Below are 16,757 nucleotides of genomic sequence, written 5' to 3' on the forward strand. Positions count from 1 at the left end.
CGGACTCCAGGTGGGGCCGGGTTCAGCCCGCCCAGGGTGGTGGCTGGCACCTGCTTTGGTCACCTGCCCCTGTCCTTAACAGCTCTCTTGGGAAGGCTTCCCCTTGCATTTTGAGTCCATTCCTCTCATTCTGCCGTAAATGAAGCAAGACAGAGGCCATCGTCCTTTGCACAGAGCCTTTAAATGAAGGAGGGTATGATGCTTTCCTTCTGTTTTGGGGAACCAGTGGGAGGTGGTGTCTACTTTCGACACATGAGGCAAGACAGCTGAGCAGAATTTGTAATGGATGAAATATTGGCTCAATTCAGAATTGGTTTTCTCTAGTTTAATGGGGTAGGAAGGTATAGTTCTGTGCTGAGCTAACTTCATGCATTGTTTAAACCAACTTTGCTTCAGCAATCAAGAGAGGAATACATTAATAACGAGTCCATATTGTACATTGTCCATTTGAAATTTTGCTTTGCTCTGAAGTGGGCACTATTCTTCTAGTTTTGCAGGCAAAGTACCCTGTGCCCACATTTCTAGCCAGAGTTCTGCCAGATGACCCAGGGACACATTTTTACAATGCCAAGACTTGCCGTGTCTTTTCATGGTACATGTAACATTTTGGCACACTTAAGCACATTTCTGTCTCCAAGGGCGAATCACATGTATTTTCTACAGCTGGGTAAACTTTCTGACCAGGTGTGGCCCCTGCAGAAAGTAGCCACCTCTAAACGTCATGCCTAGAAAGTCCCTATTCTCATGTCCTGAGACCCTCCTGGGCTGGACCTGTCAGCACGAAAGATCCAAGGCCACGCTTCTCAAACTTCACGACTCAGTACATGCCCGTGTGTGCACGTGTGCATGCTACTTCCGAAAAAACGTTGCATGAAATTACCATGTGAGATACATGCTGGTATTTTCTGTTTAATTTTTTAAAATACTCTTCCTGACCCACTAAACTGATTTCATAACCCACTAATGAGTAATGACCTGCCGTTTGAAAAACACTAATCTGGGAGTCGCTATAGATTAAAGCAAATGGAAACAATTAGCAAGTTAATGCATCTGGGTCATGGTCACACACATCTATTCTAGCTCAGATTCTTTATTTCTTGTGATTGGGTTTCTCTTTTCTTTACTGTCTTTGATGCCTTCAAAGCAGGCACCTGTCCAGGAAGCCTTGGCTTTCACACATCTCTTAACAAGGACCCCTGTCAGTCAGTATGTTAACACCATCTTTCTAAAATAAATTTGATCTTACGACTCAGGTTTTTACTTAATGGGTTATTTTTCATAATAAAAGTATAGACAGAGCCCTGATCTATGAAACTGCTAATTTACTCAACAGTTTTCCTGGAGTGTGTCCCAGATTGAGTAAATGAGCAAATCCATGAATTGGAGCTGGGGATTCAGAGGTTGTCACCTTCCTGCCCTCAAGGAGCTCACCCCCAGAGGGGGTGAAAGGCTCGTGCGGAACTGTGTGGTGAGAAGCACCACAGTACAGGTGCTGGCAAAGGCTCAGTCAGAAAGACGGACTCCAGGGAGCCAGGAGGGCAGGAACCGGACCAGGAAGAGGAGGGTTGAGTGGGGTCTTGTGGGATGCGCAGGAGTTTGAGTGGTGAAAGCAATTTGGACTAGAATCAACGAAGTTTTTAAGTTGGAGCAACATGAGCTCATTTATCTTAGAGAGATGTATGTGAGGGCAAATGGAAAGGCTTTCTGGAAATGGGCTTGCCGGGAAGGGGCAACCAGGTGGGAGGTTGTGATAACAGTCTGCTGTTGGTTTTATGAGAAGGAGTTAGTTGAGGAGCTTGACCAAGGGAATGGCATGAGCAGGGAAAGGGGGCTGGCTTCTGGGGCATGGGGGATGGCTCAAAACTGCAGGGCAAAGAGGTAAAGTAACAGAGTCTGAGGAAACGCTCTAGGTTTCTAGATCAAGTGACTAAATTGGCGGTGATGCTATTAACAGAGTAGAAAATGGCAAAGGAGGAACAGGTAGGTAGAGGGAAGAGATGAGAACAAATTTAGATTTGGGCCTGCTGGTTTGTGTTCCTGGTGGACACCCCAGTGGAGGTGTTCCAGGACTTGGCGGCCTAGGGCAGGTTTTTTTCCTAGCTTGGCCGTATACGCCTGATCTGGTGGTCCAGGATGAATCACCTAAACTCGGTCAAGTGGGGAAAGCAATGTTTATCTTGCAGGGTTGTTACGAGATTGGGGAAAAGAGTTGTTGAAATCGTGGCACAAGATAAGTATTCAGAATTTTGTAGCGTTACTGTCAGTGATCTGGGCTGAAAGGAAGGCTGCAGGGCTCCAATCTCAGGTTTGCCACAAAATCACAGGTGTCCTTGGGCAAGTTATGTCATTAGTCTGGGATTTCCTCTTTTGGATGTGGCAGGCACGGAGCTTGATGATCTCTAATGTCCACTCTGGTGCAAAATTCTGTGATCTTCTGAATGTTGAGAGAAATAATTTACCCATACATCGGCTGATAGAATGGGGACTTTAAATCACCAGTGTGCTGTAACAATGGAGAGAAACTAACGAGATGAAAGGCAATGGGCAAATGTTTACAGTTACACGGTACCTAGATTTGTAAAACTGCAGGAATATTGAGGGGGGAGCTCCGCCTTAATGTGCTCGATGCGACCTCTGGGCAGGGCCTGGTGCTGCTTAGGGCTTTATGTGCATGATGGTCCGATGCACGGTAGGAAGGGAGTTCAGTGCCAGGCTGCGCGGATGGAAACAGAGTGTCCAGATCAAGAGCCATCATAGCCTGTTGCCCTTTGCAATTTTCAGATTCCATGGAGTGTAGTGTTCAGCTCATTCATTGACTGCTCTGTCACTAATCGTTCCCGTGTACCTGCTAAGTGATGCTGGGTGCTGAGGCGGGGTGCTGGAGGTACCGTGTGGATCAGATGCACTAGTTGAGGGCCCTACGTCTTGGGGAGGGCATCGGCAGACCAGGAACGGCCAGGAGGAGAGTGGGCAGGGCCGCAAAGGATCTGTAGGTTGCTGCATGAGTAACAGTGGGAAGAAGTGGGGATGTTTTGCTTGGGGAAGGGAAGGCTAAGGGGCACACGATACTGCCTTACTTGGGAAAGGCTGGCACCTGGCTGAGGAATTAGGCCCCTGCTTTACTGCTCCACAGGGGAGAGCTAATTCTATTAGCCAAAGTAATGATGATGATGATAATTAAAAGAAATATTATCTACTATTTATTAAGTGTAGGGTGTGCCAGGCACTGAATCAGGCCCCGTGCATAGATCACTGACTCTGTGCGTAGTTAGGCATTTATTGTACTCATAATTCAGAGCAGGAAACTGAGATGCAGGGCAGTTAAGTAGCTTGTCGAGGGGCAGAGCTGGGCTTTGATACTGATGTGACTGAGTTCATGGCCCATGTCTCCCCACACTCCACCCATGTCTCTAAGGTGGAAAGCAGAGGCAGGTGGGTGGGGCTCAGATTAAGGAAGGCTTTACAGGAGTTAGAGCTGCGAGATGATGCCCGGGCAGTGCTCAAGCGGAGTTAGTTGGCTGCCTTGCTAGGTCTTCCTCAGGGGCCTTCTGCCGAGGGGCGGAGACTGGTCATAAGCCAGTAGTTCTTCCTGGGCTCCCTGGTTCCTAGGACAGCCCTGGAGGGAGGGAGGGATTATGCCCATTTTGAAGATGGGGAAACTGCAGCTCACAGAGGTTGAGTGGCTTGCCCAAAGTCACATGGTCCCTAAAAGACAGACCCCATCCCGTGTACCCTTCCTACTGGCCCACTCTGCCTGCCAGCCCTTTACAGCAGCCAGACCTTCTGTGATTTGCATTAGTCTTTTGCCAAGATTCATTCTCCGTGCTCCTCCCTCCTCCTGCGCTGTATCTGACAGGTTGCCTGTGATGTCCCTTGGGTGCCAGAGCTCAGGACTGGCTCAAAACTGAGCTCAAAAACAGCCAGTATCTGAGCTGATGGACAGGTGGTACCACAGTCAGTGCTCACGCACGTGTGCTCACATGTGTCCTGAGTTCACCGGGGAGGTTTGAAATCTAGGGGGCTGTATGTGATGTGGGATTGGCTGGAATTTCTGGCAAGGTGGGGCTGGTGGAGAAGGCTGCAAGATCCCAAGGGGCAAGTGGTCTCTCTCCTGCCCCTTATCAGCCCTCCCCTGGGGTGCTGCTATCCCTTTCTGGAAGGCAGGCCGGGAGAGAGCAGATTAGGGAAGTTAATTACTCAATTAATTCACCCAGATCAGACAGGCTTTCTGCTTGGGAGATGCTCTGCTGATGGAATGAGGAAATGGCTAAATTTGCCAGTTCTGGTTACTGACAGAGGGTATCGGGAAGTAGGGAAACTGTCGGTACACCCTACCAGGCTCCCTGGGGTGCTGACTGCCCTGTTCTTGGCCTTATGTGAGTGAGCATTTCTCTCTCTCACCCTGTGTTTCACACTCCCCGCCCCCCCCGCCTTTTTTTTGGGAAGCCCTGGATACTGCCAGAGGAGTTGGCTGGGCTAGATCTTCAGACTTGGTTCATTTACTCAACAGTGCTTCCTGAGTCACTGGCACATGACTGGACGCTAAGGGGATGCAGCAGGAATTGACTCGTGCTCTGCTCTCTTGCAGCTGACGGTCTATTTGCAAAGACGAGACTTGCCCACTCAGGCTGCCCAGGGTGAGTCAAGGAGACCACGTGATCTGGGACGGGGAGGGTAGGAGGGCAGGTGTGTGTCAGGGTTATGAGGAGGGGAGATCTGTACCTGAGCCATCAACCTGAGGGGCCTCCATGCCAAGGGAGGGGATGCTAATCGAAGCCTAGAATCGGGCGGGCTGGTGGAGAGCTGAGCCAGGCCATGGAGCCCTCCCGAAGGCCGGGACAGGCACGCGGGAGCTGAGTCCATGACAGAATGGTGCACACAGCGTCAGGGCAGATGACGGAGTGCCGGTTGGAGCCGTCTCAAGGGCTGACGTAGGGAACCCTGGGTATCTACTTTGTCAGCTCTGCTGGGGTGAGGGCATATCTGAAAGTGAACAATCAGAGGTGGAATGCTGTATCTTTGATGACACATGCAGTAGGGAAAGAAAAGCAGCCCTGGAGTGACCTAATCCTACCATTCTGTTCTTCCTTCCCTTCCTCCCCCACCGCGTCCCTCTTCATTAGGCACGTCTGTGAGTGTGGGCTTGGGCTGACAGAGTGATTTTGGCAGATAGGTCCCTGCTGGAGAGGGGAGCTTTTGGCCAGGATTGCCTTCCCAGCTGGTGTGACTTCAGATGACTGACGGAAATGTCTCAGGGTGACTTTGGTGATTATGTGCAGATGTATCTCAGGAGATGAACCAAAAGGAGCCCCGGGGCTCTCGCACCCAAACAGCCTCCAGGCCTGGAGGATTTGCTGGAGGCGGTCAGACTTGGGTTGTTGCTTGAGTAGGGAAAGGAAGGGCTGCCAGGGACCCTCCAAGTTTAGGACGCTTTAGAATCCCTTGAAGGATTTATTAACAGAGGAGGTTATCATGGTCCTGCTTCCAGAAATCCTGACTCTATGAAGCCAGAGTGGGCTCAGGAATTTGCCTTTGGTCTCAGAACGCCCAGGGATTTGGAAGTAGGTGGCCTGGGAACCACACTAAGAGAAATGTGTCTTGGAGGGAATTCAGCACTTGGAAAGGGCACGGGACCAGGGCTGTGTGACCTGTCGTGGCCCCTCAGTGACGTGGCCCCTCGGTGTAAGTCTCGTCCCCTCGGATATCGTGATGAGTGCGGCACTTCTACTTCCCAGGACTTTTGTGAGAGCGAAATCCTGACTTAGGTGAAATCCCTTTGAGGACCCACTTTTCTGTAGATTCAAGCTGTTGTTATCGCTTTTACAATTACAATAAAAATGTTCCGAAGAGTCCGTCTGGGTTGATTGAAGCCAGGGAAGGGGAGGGGAGGAGAGAAGTGAATCGGATGATCTCCGAAGACCCTTAGCTTCTGAGATCTTCTTCCAGCAAGAAAATTCGAGCAATTGCCCTCTCCTCCCCCTAGTCCAGGTGGTGAATCTATTTCTCTACCATGTGGGTGGCTACTTCAGTCTTGAGATAGATGGGTAGCAAGAAGAGAGGTCCCAGAACTCCCTAATTACAGCACCTTCTGGATCGCCTTTCCCTTTTCTCTGGTGCTGATGTTGCTTAAACTGAGCAATTAGAGCTGTGGGCTGCTGCTCTGAGCTCCTGGCATGAGTGACCCAGGCTGCCCTGGGTGGTTTTGCTGACATCCTGCGGCGTGAGGTTGGGGTGGGGATAGCCTGCACCCAGAGTTTCTGTTCTGTGCATTGCTTCTCAAGCCAGCGCCTGGCTGCTGGATGTCCTGTGGAGAGGGGTGGGTTAGAGCAGGGCCTCCATGTCACACAACTTCAGGGGACATGCTTCCCAGAGAACACCGTGTCACTCTCCCCCTGGAGGTGGGTGGTGGCAGCCCTCCCTGGAAGGGCCGCAGCCTGGGGCATCCCTGTTTTGTTATTAAACTCTTCTGGTTCCTTGCTCCTATGGTCTTTATTCTCTGTTTGGGTGCCTGATGAGGTCAGTAGAAATGTATATATTATTATTATTTTTTTAAAGATTTTATTTATTTATTTGACAGAGAGAGACAGCCAGAGAGAGAGGGAACAAAAGCAGGGGGAGTGAGAGAGGAAGAAGCAGGCTCCTAGTAGGGAGCCCGATGTGGGGCTCGATCCCAGAACGCTGGGATCACGCCCTGAGCCGAAGGCAGACGCTTAACGACTGTGCCACCCAGGCGCCCCAGTAGAAATGTATATATTAAAGACTAATGATGAGAATAGTAATCAAGACGAGTTTTTCCCCTGAACATACTTGGTTTAGGAATACATGTAGAAGCAACCATTTAATAAACAAGTATTTGTTGAGTGTGCTGTGTGTCTAGCAGGGGGGACTGGAGTCGGGTAGAGGGGTGCAGAGGGACCCGGTGAATAAGCCATTCTCAGACAACAGGATACCAGCTCCCTTCATTCAGTCTGCATTTGTAGTGTCTGCTTGCCCTGTCAGGTCCTGGGAGATGGGTACCGTGCTAGCCCCAGCTTTGTTGGAATTTCGAGGTTGTCCGGGTGGGGCTAGGAGTCATTTTAATGTGGAAACACAGGGGGTCACATTCAGAAATGGAATCTGGGTGTGCCCAAAGCAGCTTTTGACTCACTTTCCCCCTTGCTAGTGGATTTAAGGGTGTGGACCGGGAGTTTCCGGTCCCTCCAAGGAAGGTCTGGTGTTAATGCAGGGTGGCCGACACTCCCTTTCCGAGCTCCCCAGGTCAGCGCTCTTAGTGAGTTAGTTGCTTCTACCTCCAACCCGGGCCTCTGGCCCGCTGCGGCTACGTGCTACAGCTGGGCCCGCAGAGCTTAAAATAGAAGGATGAGCTGGCCGCTTTGCACGTGGGGAGCCCGCCTGAGGCATGATGGGGCAGCTGCCTGGAGTTGGGGCTCCACTGGCTCTAACCACTGGGGTGGAGAGTATTCTTTGGGTGTCCCTTCTAGGCTCAGGGCTGGGGAAATGGAAGGTGGTGGGTTGGGGGTTCCGATGTGGGTGGTGCAGAGGGGAAGCAGAGAGCTCGTCTTTCCTAAGACCTTTTAAGGGAATGCCTCGAACCTGACCACAGAGCCTCCTACTGCAGAGCTCAGACGCCTTCGGCTTGGTGTCCTGTCTGGCCCTAGCCCTGGCCCTTGGTGCTGCCCAGGCTTAGCCGGGTAGGGTCCCATTCCGGCCTAAATGAAGGGAGAAAATGAGGTGCGGAGGTGGGGTCACGGGTGCTGCTGTGCCCGGGCATGGTGGCAGGGTCAACATGAGAACGCAGACATCCTGAGCCCCGTCAGGCAGGCACTCACCACTGGGCTCCCTCACTCCCCAGTTGCTTCCTCTTGGGAAGTCAAGATGGCACCTGGAGGATTGGGCAGGGGTGTCCTCCAGGCATTCCTCCGTCCAGCGAGTCCTCACTGAGTACTTGTCAGGGGGAAGCTCTGTTCTTTTGTGGAAAGGTAGCAAAGAATGAAGCCGACCAAATCCCTGCCCTCATGGAGCTTCCTTCTGGTGAGAGAGAGATCGTAAACAATCAGTTAACAGAAAAGTAGAGGCATACCCTGTTTTATGGTGCCACGCTCTGGTGCACTTTGCAGATATTGCATCTTTCACGGATTGAAGGTCTGTGGCAATTCTGCAACGGGCAAGTCTACTGGAGCCGTTTTTCCAACAGCATTTGTCCACTTCGGTCTCTGTGTCACGTTTTTGTAATTCTCACCATATTCAAACTTTCCGTTATTACATTGGTTACAGTGATCTGTGATCAGTGATTACAACAGGCTGAAGGCTCAGATGATGATATTTTTTAACAATAAAATATTTTTAAATTTAGGTATGTACATTTTTTTAGATATAATGCTATTGCATACTTAATGGCTACAGTCGTTTAAGCATAACTTTTGAGAAGCCCCACATTCAGTTGACTTGCTTTATTGCAATATTTGCATTATTGTGATATTCAGCTGGTTGCGGTATTTGCTTTATTAGAGTGGTCTGGAGCTGAACTCGCGACATCGCCGAGGTATGCCTGTAAATTATATTGTATGTTGGGGATAAGCGCTATGGAAAAAGCTGGACAGGGTAAGAGAGATTGCGTGTACTGGGGGAGTACAGTTTTAAATGGGGTGGTCGGGGAAAGTCTCATTGAGAAGGTGGCATTTGTGTGAAGGTGTAAAGGAGACGAGAGAGTTGGCCATGCAGAGATCTAGAGGAAGAATGTTCCAGTCATGGAAACAGCCAGCTTAAAGGCTCTCCTGGAAGCAACAGCAAGATGGACCGTGTGGCTGTGGTGGAGAGAGTGAGTGGTGGGTGTGTGAATTTTGTCTTTTACTCTGAGAGAGATGGGAAGCCATTAGAAGGCCTCGAGCAGAGTAGTAACCTGGTCCGACTTACGTGGTAAGGTCACGGTAGTACAGGAGCTATTTCAGTTGTCTTTCTCTCGTGATTAGGCCACCTGTGGAGCAGCCCAGGAGACCAGACAGAGGGCTGCTCCATCCCTTCCCCATGACGTGTCTGGCCTCCGTTCCTACTCCTACACCCTAACCGTGGGACTTTTCCAGCTGGGGGGAGGACAGGACGGGGCTGGGTTTCTTCTCCTGGCTGTGGAGTTTCTTCTGGAGGAAAGGGAGCTGGACTGTTACGGTGGTTTGCTGGAGCCTATGGGTACTGGCTCTCAATAGCCTGTTAGTAAATGATAGGAGAATTTGCCTGAAACTGGTCATGGTAGGACTATCGACACCATGGAAATTGGCAAGGACTACAAATCATGGCTTTTCTCCCGGTTTGTAGTCCTGGCGGAGAGCTGGTTGTTAAAGCATTTCTCAACCCGCCCCTGGCTTGTTATCTCCACTCTACCTGGACTGTGGTTTTGGAGGACAGGGCCTCTGTTTGCTCTCATTTGGCAAAGCACATACATGTGTTCATGCTGTGTGAAGTCAGAAAGAGGGAGGGACACGCTGGCTGAGGGTGTGATGCAAGCGGGTGTTGGGCGGGCTGGTTGCCCAGGGTTGACGGGGCTTGTCCCCTGCTGCCACGATGTGGGGCTTCTCTGTCACTTGTGGCTAGACCGTCCCAATGCGTGAGCACTCTCTCATCTCATCCCTTCCCTTCCTTGGACCTCCCTCTGTGTATGAAGCATGCCATGCACATGCCTCCATAGGGGCCAGCTTTGTGTGGCAAAGTGGGTCTACTCCGTGTAAGGAAAGATCTCTGGGTTAGAAGTCAGGAGACATAGGTTTGGTCCCAACTCTGCCACTAACTGGCTTCAACAAGCCCTCTCCTCTCTGTGCTGCTTAGTTCCCTCATTTATGCGTGGAGACGACTTCCCTGCTTACGTATCTTGCAGGAGTGCAGGGCCTATCATGTGCGCTCTTAAGCACGAAGGCCCCTTGAACTGGCTGAGTCCCAGATCTCTGCTCACTGTGTTCAGGCATCTGGGACCCCGCTCCTCTGCCCTCCTTCAGTGAGGATGACAGCTCAGCATGCATCCTGGCTTTTCTAAGAAGCCTTCCCAGATAGGCCAGGCCTCCCTGGGCAAGTCGTCTGAGCACTCAGTCCGTACCCCCACTCGGGCATGTGCTCGTGCGCTTCTGTCGCCGGCTGCCCTTTCATTTTGCTGTTCTTCCCCCATACGGACCACGAGGTCCTAAGGGCTCATGCTCCTCAGTAACGCCCACAGTGGCGGGCCCAGGATGGGCACGTCGTGGGAGCTCAGGAAATCGCCAGTGATTAGTAACCGGCATAGTGTCCTTTCTCGAGCTCATATGAAACACATGGGATGGTTCTGGTGTGTGTGGATGGCAGGGTCTGTCCATCTGATAAAGCAGTTTCCAAGACAATGCCTCATCTGTCCTCACAATCATACCCAGCCCCCGGTCACAGACAAGAAAATGGAAGTGTGCTCATTCATTCATTGAGACAATATATGCTGTGCTCGGAGAGCTTATGAGCCTCTCACCCAAGTCACATAGATAGTCAGTGCCAGAGCTGGGACCAGGGCCCCAGCCCTTCATTCTGCCCGGCTCCCTACAGCATGAGTGTTTGTCCTGTGCTCTCCCTTTAGGAGGCCACAGGGCTGCACGGTCGAGTGGAGCGTGTGTTCGTGGAAGGATCGGGGATAAGCCAGGTCGGATGCTGGTCAGGCTCAGGCTTGGGGGTGGAGGGAGAGAGGGGCCGTGCCAGTGCTCGGTGCCTGTCCCTGCTGTGTCCGGCCGAGGCTGCGGGCTGGCATTTCCTCTGGCAGCGGTGTGGGGGAGGGGAAGAGCAGGTGTGCCCTGGCATCTGGCCCAACTGGGATCTGGAAGCGCCCCTTGGGGCCAGAGTTTGGGGGATGAGTGACATGCAGCCACCCAGACACTCTGGGCCTCGCGGAGCACAGCCGCGTTCTCTGAGCTCCAGGCTGGACCTCCGAGCCCTCTGGTGCTTCAGGAGAGGCCAGATCTGGTGGGTGACCCCAGAAAGGGCCTCCAGAAGGGAGGACAGATACTAGTGATTTAGCAAGGTGAGCCCCCATCAGAAAGGCTGAGGGCAGTGTCAGGCGTGTCCAATACATGGGTTGAGGTGAGTATGTATGGTGGAAGTGGGGGTGAGGCTTGGGGGCCGTGTGGATGGGTAATTTGTCTTCACATTTCTTAAGTGTGCACATATCAGGCTCGTTCTGCGAGGAACACAGGTGAGTCTATCCCCTCAGGTCTTCCTGTAGTCTTGTAGGAAGACATTTAGGCAAACAGCCCTGATACAAGGCAGAGTGAAATAGTGCCCCAAAGAGAGGTTAAGAACAAGAAGATGGCCTCTTAGTTTGGGGGGATTCTTAGGATCAGAGTTTCATTCATGGAGGTTGTGGCATTTGAGATGAGTCCTAAACCACCTACTACAGACAGAGATGGGTGGGGGAGCCGTCGTTGGGGGAGGGCAGTGCATAAGCCAGAGTGTGGAGGCGGGGAGGTGGAAACGTGCCTGGAGAACTGTGAAGAGCCCTGACTGCTGGGGGAATAGGGCACAGGTCAGGGACTCATGGGAAATAAGGCCCGGAAAGGACAGTGTAGAAGGTCTTGAATGCCAAGCTTGAGTGTATATGTTAAAGCCCCAGGGAGCAGGCGAAGATTTGGAGCTGGTGAGAGGGGGCAGTGTGGCACCTTGGAGCCCTGTCTCTGGTCTGTGATGGTGGCAGCATGTGGCAGGGGGCCATTAAGAGGAGGATGGGAGGCAGCAGGGGGACTGTGACGGGGGGAGGCGGAGTAGGGCTGGCAGTCTCAGGGAGGAGAAGCCGTGACAAGGAACGTGTGTGCGTGCTGTCTACGTTCTGGGCATGTGCTGGGCAAGTCTGGGTCAGGGAAACATGGTTGGGTACACGTCCTGTGAAGCTGGGTTACAGCAGCTCTGCGGGGACAACCTGAGAGGCTTTGGAAGAACATTGCAGGACTGCAAAGGGTGTGGTTCAGGACCATTTTCATCTCAGCTCCTTGGAGATGAGAAGGCTGCCTCCAGGTTCAGGGTGGCTGCTTCTCTGAGGCCCCTCAGTTGGAGGTCCCCCGACCAACTCAGCCATGTGGATGCGGGTCCGCAGACAGAGGCAAGAGTGACGCAGTGGGATTTTGGCCGGCGCTGCTGCCCCACTTTACCGAAGTGGCTGGTGGGAGTTCAGAGACCACAAGCGGCTTCCTGCACCATGAGACTTGTGAGTCCTTCGACAGCCAACTTCTACCCAATGGGGTTGCCCAACTCTGTCTTCCCTCACCCATTCACCACACTCCTCTCACTCTCTTCAGCTCGGATGGAACACGTGCAGGCGCCCTTCCCGTGAGGGTTCAGAGCCGGTGGAATCCGGGGTGCTGTTTTTTCTCCATCATCGTTAGTGCCCAAGTGCTCCTCACACGCTGCTCTTCCAAGTGCTCCTCACACGCTGCTCTTCCCTCTAGTGGTTCCAGGCCTAGGGGAGGGACGGAGGGAAGAGGGGAGGCAGCAGGCAGCAGCTCCTCCATCAGCAGATGGGCCCCAGCTGCAGGGGCCGGCTTCGCGGGCGGGCTGTATGCTGGGTCAGAGAGTGCTGGCCCCACCGGCCAGTCAGTGCCCTCCATGGGGTGGTTCAGGAATATTGGATTTGCTGGGTCAGTGAATTTCCACTGGTACATGGCAATAAACCTCGGGCTTCATCACATTTCCCTGTGCCTGGCGGTCTGGCCTTATCTCATCCTCCCTGAAGCCACCTGCCCTCTTTGATAAGTACTTATAACAAATCCTTTCTTTCTCTCTGTCTCCCCGGAGTGAATGGCTCAGTGTGCGTGCGTGTGTGGGTCCGGGTACATCTGTCCAGTACAATGCCTTGCACACCAGGCCCTTTAGGGGATCTCACAGAGATGCTGATGGGGCTTGGGAAGAAAGATGGTGCTGTTTTGGGACTTTCTTAGGAAAAAGGGTCTGAGAGCTCAGGATGGGCATTGCTCCAGTGGTCCGCCAGCCTGTGCTTCTAGGGCTCAGCCTCTGCTGTTCCCTCTCACTCTGTACACCTGCTCAAAGAAAAGACTGTTGTTCTTTGGGACTGGCCATTCCCGCTCTTTGCATAAAGACCTCCCCGCTCTAAGCCAAGGTGCATTTTTCTAAAGAGCAGCTCCCCCTCACTCAAGAGCCCCACAGAGACCCTCGCTGCTTCACTTACGTGCTTGGTGGTGTTTAAGAGCTCCTGCATGCGAGCCACTGTGCCAAGGGCCGGAATGCAGAGGTGATGGACACAGCCCATGCTCTCAAGGAGTGCACAGTCTCGGGTTCGGGGAGCTCGTGAACAGGCAGGCTCTGATGGGCTCTGGAGCTCTGAAGAGGGGCTCCAGAGTTCAGGAGGAGGCCACATGGGTGCCACCTGGGCTGTGAAAGTTAGCCAGTCAGAGTGTGTGTGGAAAGGGAGTTCCAGACAGAGGAAGCAGGGACCTTAATGTGTGTTCATCTTGCTGGGAGTGTCGGTGGAGGAGGGTGCAGGGGATGGAGTCGACAAGAGTAATAGGGGGTAGGGAAGCACCTATGCAGATTTTTAACTGGCATTTGGGGTCATCTCTGCTCCAGCCCCACCTCCCTTCCATGTGGACGTTCTGCGAAGCTTTGTTTTGGCTGGGCATGTGGACATGCCCTTCCCGAATGTCCGAGGCACCCTTCTTCTTCCAGCACACTCTTCCTCCTACCCTCTGCCTTTCCAGTCCTGCCCATCTTCCCATTTCGCAGGTGGGAATTGCAGGGCTGGAAGTCTGGAAAAAGCCTTGAAGAACCAACTAGTCCAAGCTCCTTGTTTTGTAGTTGAGGAACTAGAGATCACATAGGTAACTAGTATCCTGAGGTTTTGTTGCTTAGGTGGCCCGAGGTGACCATACAACTGGAAGGCCCTTCCTCATGATGCTGGCTTGCCCTGTGCATGCCCTGCATTGAGCTCTCATTTATCTGTTTTCAAGTATTTATTGAGCCCCGCTGCTGGTCAGGCATTGTACTGGGTACACAGTAGTGAGAAGAACAGACTCAGCCCTGCTGCCCTCGGTTCATGGTCAAGCAGGACAATCAGGCAGCAAACTGTTACTCAAGGAGACGTGTGCTTTCAAACTGGGATGAGGGCTAGGGAGGAAGAGGGAAATGATGCCAAGACTGTATTATTGATGGGCAGGGGAGCTTCAATTTAGCCTGCGGGGGCAGCAGGCAAACCAAACAAAACTTCTTTGGAGAATTTGCAAGAGCTCAGGGATGAGTAGAAGTAAGTCAGGCAATGAGTTGAGGAAGAGCATTCTGGACAGAGGGAAGAGTATGGGCAAAGACTGAGGAGAAGCGAGCTCGGAGAGTTCACTGGTTGGGGCATAATGAGCAAGAGGAGAATACTTGCAAATGGGGCTGGACAGGTAGGCTGGGGCCAGTGGTACCAGACCTTTAGGGTGTTTCAGGAATTTGGGTTGCAATAAAAAAGTAGACTAGCAAACACACACACACACACACACACACACACACACACACACACTCTCCTAATCTCAGGAAAACAGGGGAGCACGGTGAGTGAGAAGACGGTGTTGGCTGCCCCATGGAGAGGACTTAGGGCCAGGGTGGGGCTGGGGTCTCTGTCCCAGTCTGTGGCAGGAGCCCAGGTGAGACACGTGTAGGATGGGGCCAGGGCAGTATCCGTGGGGACAGAAGTAGAAGGTGGCTCATTGGATAGGACTTGTGTTTGACCGGAGTGGGAGCAAGTGGCAATGGAGAGTCACGGGTGAATCTTGGGCTTCTGGCATAAGCACCAGGGTGAGTGTTAGGCCGTTTATTGAGAAGGGGATGGTACAGTCAGGGGAGCAGGGCTAGGGCAAGGTCAGTCCCTCTGGGGCATGTGAAATTGGAGCTGCCTCTGAAGTAGCTAGTGGGGCTGCCAGATGGGAGCTGGGTATGTGCACTTGGGGCTCAGAAGCCAGGGCAGGCCCAGGTAAACATTTAGGTGACATCAGCAGGTGGACAGCTCTGGAACGGGCTGGATGGCCAAGTGCAGGAATGTTGGCCAGGGGCAGAGGGGGCCCAGAGCTGAGGGCCTGAGGGGGAGGAGCTGCCAGCGCTTACCCTCAGAATTGGAGCCACAGAGTATTTTGTATTGATTACAGGTCGTATATTTGTTCAACTGCATTAGAATTCAGTGGGGATGGGGACCATATCTGCTATAATAATTATGCTGATAATCATAATAGTGCCTCAATTCCTTTGAACATCTCTGTCTCAGACACAGTGCTGTGTGCATTGCGGTTTTAATCTTGAATCGCTGTCTTCTTACTGCCTGGGAAGTGTGCATTATCATCTCTGTTTTATGGTTGGGGAAACTGAGATACGTTGGGGGGAAGTGGTCATTCTAGGTCACCCGGCAGTTTGCTCCAGAAGGGGTTTGGACGCGGATCCATCTAGTCCCAAAGCCCAAAGAGTTTCCACGCCATGACTTCGCTAGAGCTCGGCTCTCCGTGGCTGGGCGGGGTGGTGGGTTCAGACAGGGGGTACTGATGCCGTCGGAGCATATGCCATGGTTTCTCACAGAACCGGGCCCAGCCGGCCCACCGTCACTCGGGCACGTGGTATATGCTGAGTGGTCTTGGTGTTCTGATGATCCATACACACCTTTCACCTGGTTCCTCATGATCTAAAAGCCTGACTTGTAGCACTCCTGACTGGGTCATGGCGGTACAGTTGGTCTACAGCTGTGACCCTGTTTCCTCGGAGCTAACTGCCCGCAGGGTCAGCAGCACATGCTCTGACCAGTGTGCTCACCTCCCACGTGTGGCGTGTGGACACACAGCTCAGGGTCCCTTCACAGTCATGGTTTCTCAGTGGTCGGGAGTGGCCTCTGACAGGGCTCATCACAGCCAGCACTTGGGCTCTGAGATGTGACTGCAGCACTGGGGAGCTCACAGGGACTAGGGAGTTTACCAGGCACTCAGCTGGAGGCGGACCTGCGCTGATTGTCCTTAGAGATCCTCCAAAAGGCATGGCCCACCTGGGATGGGGAGGGGTCCGTGCACAGCTTGGCCTCTGTCTGGTGCCTGTCGGTCTTTTTCCCCTTCCTGCCTTTCCTGAGTCTTCCTCCAAAATGGCCCTCTGATCCATAAGCTTATTTATCCCTCTGCCCGAGCCATCCCGTGCTGCTCTATGTGTTGGGAGTACGGCTGTGAACGAAACAGTTGACCTTGTGGCCTTTCCACTCTCTTATCTGTAGCTGGGAAATTTAAATTTCCTGAGTTCCCTCTTCAGGTTCTGATGGCCTCAGATAGCCTGCTTTCCAGGAACAATTCCATAGATTTCTGGCTCGGGTCCCACCCTCTGGTTCATCAACTTGGGGCTCTCAGGCTATCCTTAAAGAGAACTCAGTACTTAGGCGAGGTGGTCTTCCTTTCCCCTCTACCTGCTGACACATTCTGAGTACCTGCCCTGTGGTGGTCACTGTGACAGGCCCTGGGTGGGGGTGAGGGGATGAAGTGATTCAGACACAGCCCCTTCCTCCTTTGGGAAGCCCGGTGGCCAGAGCGGAGGCATGTGGGCAAACTATAATTGCAGGCAGAACAAACCAGCTGGGGACTCAAAAGAGGGAGGAGCAAACCTCTCTCCAGAGAACAAGGTACCCGGGCCACCCTTGGTATACTGTCCTGAGCAATTCTAGCTGTGAACCCTGTCACTGAAGCCAAATCCTCTTTGTTTGTGTGTTTTCCTTACAAGTCTCAGAAATTAAACACATAAAAAATAGAACTACCCCT

At 52.6% G+C, this 16,757-nt stretch overlaps 1 protein-coding gene across 5 annotated transcripts in view; it reads left to right on the forward strand.

The window, feature by feature from the left end:
- The window catches only part of TSPAN9 (tetraspanin 9), a 197,197-nt gene that overhangs the window by 92,256 nt on the left and 88,184 nt on the right, over nucleotides 1-16,757 (forward strand). For 2 of the 5 annotated variants that reach the window (XM_057318762.1, XM_026502665.4), the window contains exon 3: nucleotides 4,589-4,637. The exons of the other annotated variants lie outside the window; for them this stretch is intronic. The gene's annotated coding sequence lies outside the window, so the exon portion shown is untranslated. The remainder of the gene's footprint in view (nucleotides 1-4,588; nucleotides 4,638-16,757) is intronic. 5 annotated transcript variants of the gene reach the window in all.

This window comes from Ursus arctos, unplaced genomic scaffold, assembly GCF_023065955.2.
Source record: "Ursus arctos isolate Adak ecotype North America unplaced genomic scaffold, UrsArc2.0 scaffold_26, whole genome shotgun sequence".
Lineage (NCBI taxonomy): Eukaryota > Metazoa > Chordata > Mammalia > Carnivora > Ursidae > Ursus > Ursus arctos.